This window comes from Scyliorhinus torazame, chromosome 28, assembly GCF_047496885.1.
Source record: "Scyliorhinus torazame isolate Kashiwa2021f chromosome 28, sScyTor2.1, whole genome shotgun sequence".
Classification (NCBI taxonomy): domain Eukaryota; kingdom Metazoa; phylum Chordata; class Chondrichthyes; order Carcharhiniformes; family Scyliorhinidae; genus Scyliorhinus; species Scyliorhinus torazame.
The window spans coordinates 5,139,076-5,152,945 of NC_092734.1; the positions used below are offsets into that span (position 1 = coordinate 5,139,076).

Consider the following 13,870-nt stretch of genomic DNA (forward strand, 5'->3'; position numbering starts at 1 on the left):
ACTCACACATGCAGAGACAGAGAGAGAGAGACAGAGAGAGAGATAGAGAGAGACAGACAGAAAGAGAGAGAGAGAGACACACACACACACACACACACAGACAGAGAAACACACAGACACACACACACAGACACACACAGAGACAGAGACACACACACGCAGAGACACACACAAAGACAGAGAGAGACAGAGACACACAGAGACACAGACATACACAGACACACAGAGAGCCACAGGGGGAGAGCCACAGGGGGAGAGCCACAGGGGGAGAGCCACAGGGGGAGAGCCACAGGGGGAGAGCCACAGGGGGAGAGCCACAGGGGGAGAGACACAGGGGGAGAGACACAGGGGGAGAGACACAGGGGGAGACACACAGGGGGAGACACACAGGGGGAGACACACAGGGGGAGACGCACAGGGGAGACACACAGGGGGAGACACACAGGGGGAGACACACAGGGGGAGACACACAGGGGGAGACACACAGGGGGAGACACACAGGGGGAGACACACAGGGAGCGACACACAGGGAGCGACACACAGGGAGCGACACACAGGGAGCTGAGCGACACAGAGAGCGACACAGACACACAGAGAGACACACAGAGACAGTCAACCTTTTTTTGACACTAAGGGTAATTTAGAATGACCAATCCATCTAACCCGCACATCTTTAGATTATGAGGGGAAACCGGAGCACCCGGACGAAACCCACGTAGACACAGGGAGAATGTGCAGACTCGGGGAGAATGTGCAGACTCCTCACAGACAGTGACCCAAGACAGAAATCGAACCTGGGACCTTGGAGCTGCAAGGCAACTGTGCTACCCACTGTGCTCCCGTGCTGCTGTTCGGATAAGTCTATGTTCATGCTGAAGTAATATAATCGAAAGCAAGTTTTGCATATTTGGGGGAATATTGTTATTCCGAAGTCCACAATAAATTCAAACAGGTCCCTGTTTGGCGAGACCGCAGGAATATCTCACTTAACTTTCTTTTCACTGCATCACAGAAAAGCCTAAATGTTTTAGCAAATTCCACAGAGACCAAACAAACAAACCCATGCCCACAGAGCCCTCCTCCATCACATTTCCTAGCCACAGAGAATGGTGCAGTTACACAGGAACAATCATTCTCTATAAGTCTCTCCAGGTGTAGATATGTGGTTTGCTGTTGCCAAATTAAATCATGGAGAAAGTAGTTAAAAGATTCACACACCACTGCGATGGTTAAGAGGCGCTCAAATTATTTGATACTTTGCTGTTCCCTATGCCAATGTTTAAGATAGAAAACTACAAGATCCTGCAGGGCATATGTTCTAATGAAACCTGGCATTGTTTTAGCAAGGTGCCAAAGTCATGGAAACATTCTGATGGGATTTACAAACATGCCTCTTGTGCTGCATTAAGACAAGTTTAAACCGCATTTCACCTATCACACTCCACTCATTGTGGCTACTGTGCCAGTCGATTCTTATTCTCAACCGTGTCACTAACAGCTGTGTCTCGGCCCCTTCATTACAACAGAAGGGACCTTGCAAATTAGCCGAGACAAGCTATTTTATCCCTGGTAACAACATCAGCGGATTTTCTACACAATACTGCCTGCCTATCAGATAGATTATTAAAGCAGACACACCGCTTGTCCTCAATAACTCTGTCCTCGAAGACCTACATTTCAATCTGTCACAGTCAGCTCTTGATCAGTAGGAGGCAAATCTTTCATTTAATTCAGATCAAAACACGATGTGAAATCTGGATTTTTGATGTTCTAATTAGACCACAGTTGGATTATCAATTGACAATTTCAATTACTTTCCTTTCAGCTTTGGTATACAAGGTGACAAAAAGAAAAAGCTGAGAGAAGCCAATCAGGTCGCCGAATGCATACATACGAGTCTTCAATTTCTCTCCCCATTGTCGTATTCAATGGTTTCATTAACAAAACTCTGGCATTTTCGCTACCACTAACCCAGAGCTCTTTCCAGTTTCAATCATTCTTTTTTGTAATTAAAAATCATTTTAAAATCAACCCTAAATTTGTCATTTTGCAGATTTATATGTACAACCCCTTTGTTTGCAGCAATACTTGGATGAATCCGTTCTTTCCACATTCTATCTTGTAAACCTCTGCAAGATCTACTTCCACATTCCTTCCAAATTTTCCAACTTTTCCTTATAACTCAGTTCTCAGATGCCGGGGATGGCCTACATATTGTCCTTTTCTATTTGGATGGTTCCCTTGGTGATCAGAAGCGAATGCAACATTCAAAGTGCGGCACAACTTTGCTCATGTTCCCTCCATTAATTGCTTAATCTGCCATCACTGGATGTGGTTAACGTCAAGTCCACGACTGGGCCTCCCTGCGAGCGAGTTCAATCCCATTCGTGTCTCCTGATCGGATTTCAGTAACAGTGGGATTACATACTTAGCAGAGGGCATGTTGCCACTCATCACTTGTGGTCCAGACCATGTGGAGTTTAACTCCTGGATGGAGTCAAACCTGGATTAAAGTGCTTGACGGGATGAAACTCAGTGTTCCTAGTTGTTTTGTTGTTTCCTTGTCGAGACGTGTAAATAACTTCAACTCATTTATTTACACTATGTACACTTTTATAACTTGAGTTCGACACTACTGCTAATCCTATTACAGCTACCTAACTGACTAACCATCTGCTGTCTTCCACGTGGTGGGTGTAATATTGAATCAACCCTGTGCCTCTCCTCACTGACTGTCTCCACCGGCCAAAGGGGCTGATCATGTGTGTGGTGTCCTTTATGTATGGGTTGGTGTAATGCCCCCCTGTGGTCGTGTCACCTCCTTGTGTATCGTGAATGTCCATTGGTCGCCTCCTATCTAACTTATCTATTGGTTGAGTGTGTGTGTGTGTTGTTTCTGGTGCTCCCTCTAGTGTCTGTCTAGCTTACATGTATTTACAGTGATGCACATCACCACACTAGTGACTTTGTAAATTGTCACAGAGTTGAGGTATCTGAAATATTTGAAGGGTGTTAACACTCTGGCTGCACTCAGAACATTTGTACTGAATGAGCCAGGAGTAAAGCCTCAGTAATGATGTGGGGAATAGAAACAGCAGCAAATTACTGTTTCCAGTGTGGACAAATCGGAACGAGGGTTCAACTGAAGTCTAGAACATATAGAACATAGAGTGCAGGAGGAGGCCATTCAGCCCATCGAGTCTGCAACGACCACTTAAGCCCTCACTTCAACCCTATTCCCGTAACCCAATAACCCCTCCTAACCTTTTTGGTCACGAAGGGCAATTTAGCATGGCCAATCCACCTAACCTGCACGTCTTTGGATGTGGGAGGAAACCGGAGCACCCGGAGGAAACCCACGCAGACACGGGGGGGAACGTGCAGACTCCGCACAGAAAGTGACCCAGCGGGGAATCAAACCTGGGACCCTGGCGCTGTGAAGCCACAGTGCTAACCACTTGTGCTACCGTGCTGGCAATCTCGGCAATTTAATCAAGGTATTGCCACCTGGAAACTGGCTCTGTAATGCCCAGTCCTTGGCTTTGTCATGTGTGAAAAGTCCGGATTAAACCACTGCTACCAAAATTCCTCCCTATTCACAAGAGCTGAGAGCCATTGTTTGTAGGTCCCGAGACCAGCTGTAAAATGGCATTCAGCAATCACATTCAGCTTTTACAGATCACATTAACAGATTGCAAACAGAATTGCTGCTGGCTATTAAAGTGAGACATTTGAAGAGTGTACATCGTTCTAACATCCAGTGATAGACTGACCTACACATACTGACATACGGGTTAGGAGGAACAGGCCCCTTGAACCTATTCAATAAGAACATGGCTGATCTGATTCCAATCTCAACCCTACCTTCCTAACCTTTACCCCCTCATTAATCGAGAATACATCAGCCCTCTCTTTAAAATATTCAAGTCTCTGCTTCTTCTGCCTTTCGAGGAAAAGAGCTCCAAAGACTCGTAGCCCTCAAAGTACAAATTCTCCTCATCTCAGTGTAGATGGTGTTCCCTCTGCCCATTGTGGCTCGCTCTCAGTGTCGTAGCTGCGAGTATAGTGCTTGTCCCGGGAATCTCATGTCCCTAATGTGGCCGCCCAGCGGAGTTGATCGAGCGTGGTCAATGCTGTTGGCCTGAGAGAACACAGTGGACCATTGAGCTTGGTGCCGGGTCAGAAATCCTGGTCTTCAAAACACTCCCTTGCTGAGGCAACCAAACGCTGCTCTGACATGCTGAAGGTGATGTTGAGCATTATCAATGTCTGCCCTTGTTGACAGTCCGATCCCAAAGTATGGAAAGCGGTCCACATTGTCCAAGAACCAGTCATGGATCTTGATAACCGAGGGGGGGGGGGCAGCGCTGTGTAGCAGGGGTAGGTTGGTACAGGATCTCTGTCGTCCGTATGTTTACTGCAAGGCCCAAGCTCTTGTACTGTTCAGTGAACGTATTGCCGATGATTTGAAGTTCGGTCTCTTTATGCCAGTCACCTGCATCCTGTGCTTCAACGACCGACCTCGGGTCTGGCCTGCAGGTGGTGGATGTTGAACGAATTCCTGTTTGTTCTATAGTTTAGCTGTACTCCAGCGGGGAGCTTGCTGAGATCGAGTTCAAGCATTGCAGCAAGGAAAATGGAGAGGAGCGTCTGATGACACAGCCTTGCCTGGCCCCTGTCCAAACGTGAATTGGGTCTGTGCTGGATCAGTAGGGCAGGATCATGGCTTGCATGTCATTGTGGAGTAGCCGGGGGATGGTGACAAACGTTTAGGGGCAGCCGAAACAGAGAAGGACCCTCCATATTCTCTCATGGTTGACAGTGTGATGGCCTTTGTGAAGCCAAAGAAGGCCGTGTACAAGGGCTGGTGCTGTTCCCTGCATTTCCCTTGGTTGCTACACAGTGTCCGTTGTGTCCTTAGTGGGTGGAATCCACACTGCAACTCTGGGAGGAACTCTCCAGCCACAAGGAGAAAGTGATTAAGGGTGACTCCGGTTGACAGCAGGCAGATTCCTCTGTGGTTACTGCAGTCCTTGAAAAAGGCTGAATGTTAAAGTGAATGTCATCCCAACCAACCATAATAATATACTGTGAAAAGCCCCTAGTCGCCACATTCCGGTGCCTGTTCGGGGAGGCCGGTACGGTAATTGAACCCGTGCTGCTGCCTTGTTCTGCATTACAAGCCAGCTGTTTAGCCCACTGTGCTAAACCAGCCACTGGTATTACATGTCAGAATACAACCCTTCCTTCAAGTCTGTTAGGTTAAACTAATATAAAGATTGGTTGCAATATAGTCCCTGATCATTCTTCTAATGCCCAAATAACATGTTTGCTTTTCACAGAATCACAGAAATACACTGAAGAGGCCCTTCAACCCATCGAGTCTACACCAACACATGAAAAACACCTGCCCGATCTACATGATCTCATTTGCCCACAGTGTTGAATGCTATGACGATAGTCACATTTTGGAGATGAGGTTTGCAGGAAAGGACCAGGAAGTCTACAAAAGATTTGAATGTTTATCAATTTAACTGTTTCAGTGACAATAAAATGGTCTTGCATGAGTCAGATGTAATATTCCCTGCCCCGGTCATTGTGATTTCAGTAAAGTTTTTGGTGATGCACAGCATGCAATTTCGGTGAGAAAATTCAATAAAATAGAATGAAAAACAGAAAAAAGTACACAGTTCTGATTTAAAGAGATGTTGCATTTAAAATACACGCGTGTTCTAAAATATAGACTGAATTATGCTATAATATAAAACAACTTTTAATTAATGAGGTAATTAAGGTATATTGCATTCAAAAATATAACGGTCTTCATTTCAATGGGAAAATTGAAACCGTGCAGATCAAACACATGTTTGGGCTAAAATTATTGAAGATTTAAGCTCACTTTGTAATAAAATCAAATATTAACAATATGCAAAGTTTCAAAGCTGATTTAGTCGGAATTGAAACATGCAGCTTTGAGCAGGGAAAGTTAGTGGCGAGGAGCAGCTGTACTATGGGCAGGATAGGAATGGGAGGCAGGCTGATGATGCTCAGTCTGGTACACCTCCAATAATGACAGAATGTTCGATGCCCAGGTTTTATTTGAGGTGGTCTGATTTTATTTTGACTCTATAATTGGGCCACATTAGATAGCAATGATTATTTGATGGAGGAAGTTTTAAAAATAGGCTCGGTAACCTCCTGCTGCCCTCTCCAGTCACTAGGTGTTCCGGCCACGGTAGCATTATTGTTACTTTACCTTATTTTTCTCCACCAGAAATATTGGGTTTTCCCCTCTCGTAGCCAACCCCTCACCGAGATCAGCACAGTCCAGCAACAAATGTAAATCAATAACTTATGTTGATCTAATATTGCCCAGTCGAGGAGATGCACCATGCTTCTCTGGACAGTTTTTCTCTTACAAACTAGAACTGCAAAAATTCATATTTCCAATTATGACATACTCTTTGCCTATTTTGCTGCCAAGCACTTCAATATGTTGCTTCACTCTGCAGGTATAATGATTTATTTTTATATAAAGCTAGTTCACTTTTCCTAATGTGTGTGTGTGTTCAGGTGATTTATAAACAAATAGCGGAAGAAAGGGCATCACATCGCAGCATGTTCAAAGTGGTGATCGATCCAGACATTGGCTGCAAAACCCTCTAGACAGCTATCGGCCCATTTCACTCCTGCAATATTAGACAAGGCGAGGGGAGATTCCAACACAGACAAGAATACATGTTGGAAATTGTTTGCAGATCGCAAATGTTCAATATTACTAGTCAATATCCCACAATCATTCACATCATCAGGTTTTACTGAACATTTATTTCAATCTCTGATACAATTACTTGCAGTGGCGTCACTTACAGGTAAATGATCGTTTTTGAATTTATTGCGCACCTAAAACTCCCTCCCTCGAACTTACTACTACCATTAATATGCAGGTTACAGCAGCAGTGGGTGGAAGGGTTGAGGTTGGTCTCTGAAGATAATTGAAATGATTTTATTAAGATTAATATTAAAACGTGCATTAACAGCTTTAGAATAGACAAATGTAGTTATTACAGCTCTTTCTAATCGTGATATGAAATGTAACCAATACTGTTGGCACGATGGGATGTGTAACCAGTACTATGGGAAACTAGCGAAGAATACAAGTTATAAAACGTAATGACCTTTATCGGCTTAGTAAACAACTGTTCGGATGATCAGAGAACAGAGAGGGGTCTGCAAACACACTCTCGGGACTAAAGGTGAAATATCAGGGAACATTTAAGAGCTTAGATTGTCCAGCACATTAATTAGGTTATATACGAGTTAAAATATTAAAGCTTGTTCCAAGCAATGTCGTGAAATGTGATATCTAAAAGCTACAAACTGGTTAAACCGACTTTGTATCAGAGAGAGAGATCGATCCTGAAAATCAACCGTGCTGCATCTTTCCTGGCATATGCTTGAATTCAAATCTTTACTTACTTGAAGCTCACAGACTCTGTGTATTTTTATTGATTTTACCAGAATAGTCTCCGATTAAAAGTTGTTTTATATTGCAGAATAATTTGGTTTATATTTCAAAAATGCTGGGGGAGAACGAAAGTTGGAAACAGGGCAGGGTTTGGGACTTTCAATGGAATGGTGAAGCCAAATGTGTACTATCTAATGCGTTTTTCCATAAATCTATGCCTAATCTCTCCTCTTCTATCTTTACCTCTGATGCCCAAGGCTCACTCATGTGACACACCCCTCCATGTTCCTATCTCCACAGTGAGAATCAGACATTGAGATAAATCTCTTCCAATCTCAGTCTCAGCTGGCTATTACATGTAGAAATGTCAGTAACGAATAGACCATTCTGGCCATCATATCTGCGCCAGTTACACTTTCAAAGCTTTCTACTCCAATGCCACTTTCTTACTCTTTTCCTCTACTTAGCATACTCACAAAAATAACTTGGCGATGGGACAGTGCCACTGTAAGGATAGCATCGGTTAATCTTACCAATGTGAAAGTGACAACTTATGTTTAATCGAATGTCAAATTACGCACTGCCAGTTCATTCTGACCTTTATTTATTAATAAACAAGGTAATTTCAATACCCACATCAGTCAGGTAAATGGGCAATTATTCACTGTCATTTCAGTTATTATTTAATAGAAAACCTGCATTTCTGTTGCACATTTTTAAAATATTCATGCAAAAATTAATGCTTTTTCTTTTGATATGAAAGACCTTCAAAATAACTGAAGGTGATTTGCCAATTCGAATGCATTCAGTAGAAACAGTCGGTCCTTGGCTACATCATCTCTTCTAGCCAAACGTCACATGGCACTTGTGCGGAAGTCCTTATTTCCCCAGTGTCCAGAACCACAGAAAAGATCTCATTAGTTATACGGGAGTTATTTCTGTGTATATTTACAAGGATCCCACTGCTGGGGCTCATATTTGCAGAACCTTCTGGCAAGTCCAATTCAATCTCCTCCTTTTCTTAAATCTTTGAATCCCAAAGCTCTGCCTCCTCTATTTGTGCACCTACAGCTCACGCTATTGCTCCTACCCGAGTGGTGGTGTTCTGGAGTTAAACGGGAACACTATTAAAAAATTTAGTTGTGCAACATTCAAGTAAATTGCTGGTAGACTAGACTCTATAGTTGTGTGGGGAGAGCAGAAAGTATGATGTTGAGATGCATGATCAGCCATGATCATATTGAATGCAGAGCAGACTCGAAAGGTCAAATTGCTTATGCCTGCTCCTATTTTCTAGGTTTGTATCATATCATAGAATTCAGTGCAGAAGGAGGCCATTCGGCCAATCAAGTCTGCACAGGCCCTTGGAAAGAGCACACTACTTAAGCCCACGCCTCCACCCTATCCCCATAACCCAGTAACTCCACCTAACCTTTTTGGACCCCAAGGGCATTTAATAATGGCCAATCCACCTACCCTGCACATCTTTGGACTGTGGGAGAAAACCTGAGCTTCCGGAGGAAACCCACGCAGACACGGGGAGAACGTGCAGACTCCGCACAGACAGTGACCCAAGCCGGGAATTGAACTTGGGACCCTGGAGCTGTGAAGAAACAGTGCTAACCACTGTGCTACCGTGTTGCCCACAAGTTCAGCCATGTAGCCAAGTTTCAGAAGCAGTCACTCTGCTCTCTGATAGCAGGTAGGCAAGCAGAGCTCCCGCTCCACTTCCAGGTTCAGATGGTCCCCAACAGAGGAAGTTGGTAGAAAGAACTTGGAATCATTTTTTGCTTTTTTTACACCACATTGAGGAACTTTGGCTCTATTTTCACCCAGGCATCTTCAGTACAGATATTGTACACGGTTAACCGAATTCTATGCAGTAGTATTCAAACATTGGCCTCATCAGCAAACTTAGACTAAATACGACTGATCATTCGCTAAGAATTATCTGAGAAGCACTATAACCTGCATTGACTTTTGCATGAGGCAATTCAATATTCATTACTCCAAACCTAGCTGGAATGTGAAAGGATTTATTTCAGAGCTGCTGAACAGATGCATGGAAAGGGAACTTATGTCCTAAGTATTAGAATTTGCTGGAACAAAATGTTCAACTACAAATCCCAATAAATATCAGTACATCTTTCCTCAAAATTGAATAAAATCTAATGCAAATGTTAAATCCCAATCTAACAGAGTAGATCAATAATACTGGCTTATCATGTCATGGTGCAGCCATAGGACAGATGATCCGTCAGATATAACAGAAAATTAAGTCTGGACCATGTTGGTACGAAAAAAGAAAGTCCACATCGTACAAGGCTGTATTGAAAATGGCAATGAGTGAGGTGATAGGAGTAGACAATTCACCTATACATGGAGGCAGTGGCGTAGTGATATTATCATTGGACTAATATTCGAGAGACCCAGGGTAATGGTCCAGGGACCCCCGTTCGATATGATAGCATTTGAATTAAATAAAAGTCTGGAATTAAAAGGCATTGTCAATTGTCGTAAAAACCCATCTGGTTCACTAATGTCCTTTAGGGAAGGAAATCTGCCGTCCTTACCCGGTCTGGCCTACATGTGACTCCAGACCCACAGCAATGTGCTTAAATGTCACCTCAAGGAGAATTGCCCAGTCAGAAACACCCACATCCCATGAAAGGAATAATTTTTTTTAAGTATCTGGGTCGTGCCCATTCTCACTCTTGTAGAATGACTTCTAGAATGAGCCCAATATAATGAAAGGCACACAAATTACTTCAATTGATGAATGTTCACTAGAACAAACAGAGTTGTTATCTCTGGGTTGTTGCCCGTGCCACGTGATAGTGAGATGAGGAATAGGGAGAGAGAGCAATTAAACACGTGGCTACAGGGATGGTGCAGGCGGGAGGGATTCAGATTTCTGGATAACTGGGGCTCTTTCTGGGGAAGGTGGGACCTCTACAGACAGGATGGTCTACATCTGAACCTGCGGGGCACAAATATCCTGGGGGGGGGGGGGGGGGGGGGAGATTTGTTAGTGCTCTTTGGGGGGGTTTAAACTAATGCAGCAGGGGCATGGGAACCTGGATTGTAGTTTTAGGGTAAGGGAGAATGAGAGTATAGAGGTCAGGAGCACAGATTTGACGTCGCAGGAGGGGGCCAGTGTTCAGGTAGGTGGTTTGAAGTGTGTCTACTTCAATGCCAGGAGTATACGAAATAAGGTAGGGGAACTGGCAGCATGGGTTGGTACCTGGGACTTCGATGTTGTGGCCATTTCGGAGACATGGATAGAGCAGGGACAGGAATGGATGTTGCAGGTTCCGGGGTTTAGGTGTTTTAGTAAGCTCAGAGAAGGATGCAAAAGAGGGGGAGGTGTGGCGCTGCTAGTCAAGAGCAGTATTACGGTGGCGGAGAGGATGCTAGATGGGGACTCATCTTCCGAGGTAGTATGGGCTGAGGTTAGAAACATGAAAGGAGAGGTCACACTGTTGGGAGTCTTCTATAGGCCTCCAAATAGTTCTAGGGATGTAGAGGAAAGGATGGCGAGGATGATCCTGGATAAGAGCGAAAGTAACAGGGTAGTTATTATGGGAGACTTTAACTTTCCAAATATTGACTGGAAAAGATACAGTTCGAGTACATTAGATGGGTCGTTTTTTGTACAGCGTGTGCAGGAGGGTTTCCTGACACAATATGTTGACAGGCCAACAAGAGCCGAGGCCACGTTGGATTTGGTTTTGGGTAATGAACCAGGCCAGGAGTTGGATTTGGAGGTAGGAGAGCACTTTGGGGACAGTGCCCACAATTCGGTGACATTTACGTTAATGATGGAAAGGGATAAGTATACACCGCAGGGCAAGAGTTATAGCTGGGGGAAGGGCAATTATGATGCCATCAGACGTGACTTGGGGGGGATAAGGTGGAGAAGTAGGCTGCAAATGTTGGGCACACTGGATAAGTGGAGCTTGTTCAAGGATCAGCTACTGCGTGTTCTTGATAAGTATGTACCGGTCAGGCAGGGAGGAAGGCGTCGAGCGAGGGAACCGTGGTTTACCAAAGAAGTGGAATCTCTTGTTAAGAGGAAGAAGGAGGCCTATGTGAAGATGAGGTGTGAAGTTTCAGTTGGGGCGATGGATAGTTACAAGGTAGCGAGGAAGGATCTAAAGAGAGAGCTAAGACAAGCAAGGAGGGGACATGAGAAGTATTTGGCAGGTAGGATCAAGGAAAACCCAAAAGCTTTCTATAGGTATGTCAGGAATAAGCGAATGACTAGGGAAAGAGTAGGACCAGTCAAGGACAGGGATGGGAAGTTGTGTGTGGAGTCTGAAGAGATAGGCGAGATACAAAATGAATATTTTTCGTCAGTATTCACTCAGGAAAAAGAGAATGTTGTGGAGGAGAATGCTGAGACCCAGGCTAATAGAATAGATGGCATTGAGGTACGTAGGGAAGAGGTGTTGGCAATTCTGGACAGGCTGAAAATAGATAAGTCCCCGGGTCCTGATGGGATTTATCCTACGATTCTCTGGGAGGCCAGGGAAGAGATTGCTGGACCTTTGGCTTTGATTTTTATGTCATCATTGGCTACAGGAATAGTGCCAGAGGACTGGAGGATAGCAAATGTGGTCCCTTTGTTCAAAAAGGGGAGCAGAGACAACCCCGTCAACTATAGACCGGTGAGCCTCACGTCTGTAGTGGGTAAAGTCTTGGAGGGGATTATAAGAGACAAGATTTATAATCATCTAGATAGGAATAATATGATCAGGGATAGTCAGCATGGCTACGTGAAGGGTAGGTCATGCCTCACAAACCTTATCGAGTTCTTTGAGAAGGTGTCTGAACAGGTAGACGAGGGTAGAGCAGTTGATGTGGTGTATATGGATTTCAGCAAAGCGTTTGATAAGGTTCCCCACGCTAGGCTATTGCAGAAAATACGGAGGTTGGGGATTGAGGGTGATTTAGAGATGTGGATCAGAAATTGGCTAGCTGAAAGAAGACAGAGGGTGGTGGTTGATGGGAAATGTTCAGAATGGAGTTCAGTTACAAGTGGAGTACCACAAGGATCTGTTCTGGGGCCGTTGCTGTTTGTCATTTTTATCAATGACCTAGAGGAAGGCGCAGAAGGGTGGGTGAGTAAATTTGCAGACGATACTAAAGTCGGTGGTGTTGTCGATAGTGTGGAAGGATGTAGCAGGTTACAGAGGGATATAGATAAGCTGCAGAGCTGGGCTGAGAGGTGGCAAATGGAGTTTAATGTAGAGAAGTGTGAGGTGATTCACTTTGGAAGGAATAACAGGAATGCGGAATATTTGGCTAATGGTAAAGTTCTTGGAAGTGTGGATGAGCAGAGGGATCTAGGTGTCCATGTACACAGATCCCTGAAAGTTGCCACCCAGGTTGATAGGGTTGTGAAGAAGGCCTATGGAGTGTTGGCCTTTATTGGTAGAGGGATTGAGTTCCGGAGTCAGGAGGTCATGTTGCAGCTGTACAGAACTCTGGTACGGCCGCATTTGGAGTATTGCGTACAGTTCTGGTCACCGCATTATAGGAAGGACGTGGAGGCTTTGGAGCGGGTGCAGAGGAGATTTACCAGGATGTTGCCTGGTATGGAGGGAAAATCTTATGAGGAAAGGCTGATGGACTTGAGGTTGTTTTCGTTGGAGAGAAGGTGGTTAAGAGGAGACTTAATAGAGGCATACAAAATGATCAGGGGGTTAGATAGGGTGGACAGTGAGAGTCTTCTCCCGCGGATGGAAATGGCTGGTACGAGGGGACATAGCTTTAAACTGAGGGGTAATAGATATAGGACAGAGGCCAGAGGTAGGTTCTTTACGCAAAGAGTAGTGAGGCCGTGGAATGCCCTACCTGCTACAGTAGTGAACTCGCCAACATTGAGGGCATTTAAAAGTTTATTGGATAAGCATATGGATGATAATGGCATAGTGTAGGTTAGATGGCTTTTGTTTCGGTGCAAAATCGTGGGCCGAAGGGCCTGTACCGCGCTGTATCGTTCTATGTTCTATGTTCACCCCATGAGCAGCTTTAAGTAAATAATATAGTATTTTCAATGCTACGAATGGATAAGATGGAAGTGAATTTCCTCTGGTTGAGGTGCCGGGTCAAGGGGTTATCAATCCAAAATATTCAGGCAGAGTGATGAGGCAAAACCTTTTTTCAAAGTGGGTTATGGTAGGATAGAATACTTTGGCATTGAGTTATTGAGACAGAGAGCACACAGGAAAATTGGATGGATCAGAGCAACACTGGACTGTAGGCAAAACAGAGCAGAGAATTTGCTTTGCAATGCTGAAGCAAAGAATTAGGCTGAACGGCCTCCATCTGTGTTTCACAGGGCAGGACAGCCACTGTGCATTCTGCCCACCAGATCAGCTTCCAGCAATTTAATTC

At 44.5% G+C, this 13,870-nt stretch overlaps 1 protein-coding gene and 1 long non-coding RNA gene across 7 annotated transcripts in view; one reads left to right on the plus strand and one right to left on the minus strand.

The window, feature by feature from the left end:
• LOC140403443 (uncharacterized) overlaps positions 1 to 5,639 on the plus strand; it is an 11,074-nt gene extending 5,435 nt beyond the window's left edge. The window contains exon 3 of the long non-coding RNA XR_011938314.1: positions 5,343 to 5,639. This is a non-coding gene — a long non-coding RNA (uncharacterized lncRNA). The remainder of the gene's footprint in view (positions 1 to 5,342) is intronic.
• ccser2a (coiled-coil serine-rich protein 2a) overlaps positions 1 to 13,870 on the minus strand; it is an 883,756-nt gene that overhangs the window by 296,705 nt on the left and 573,181 nt on the right. The gene's annotated exons all lie outside the window — the stretch shown is intronic.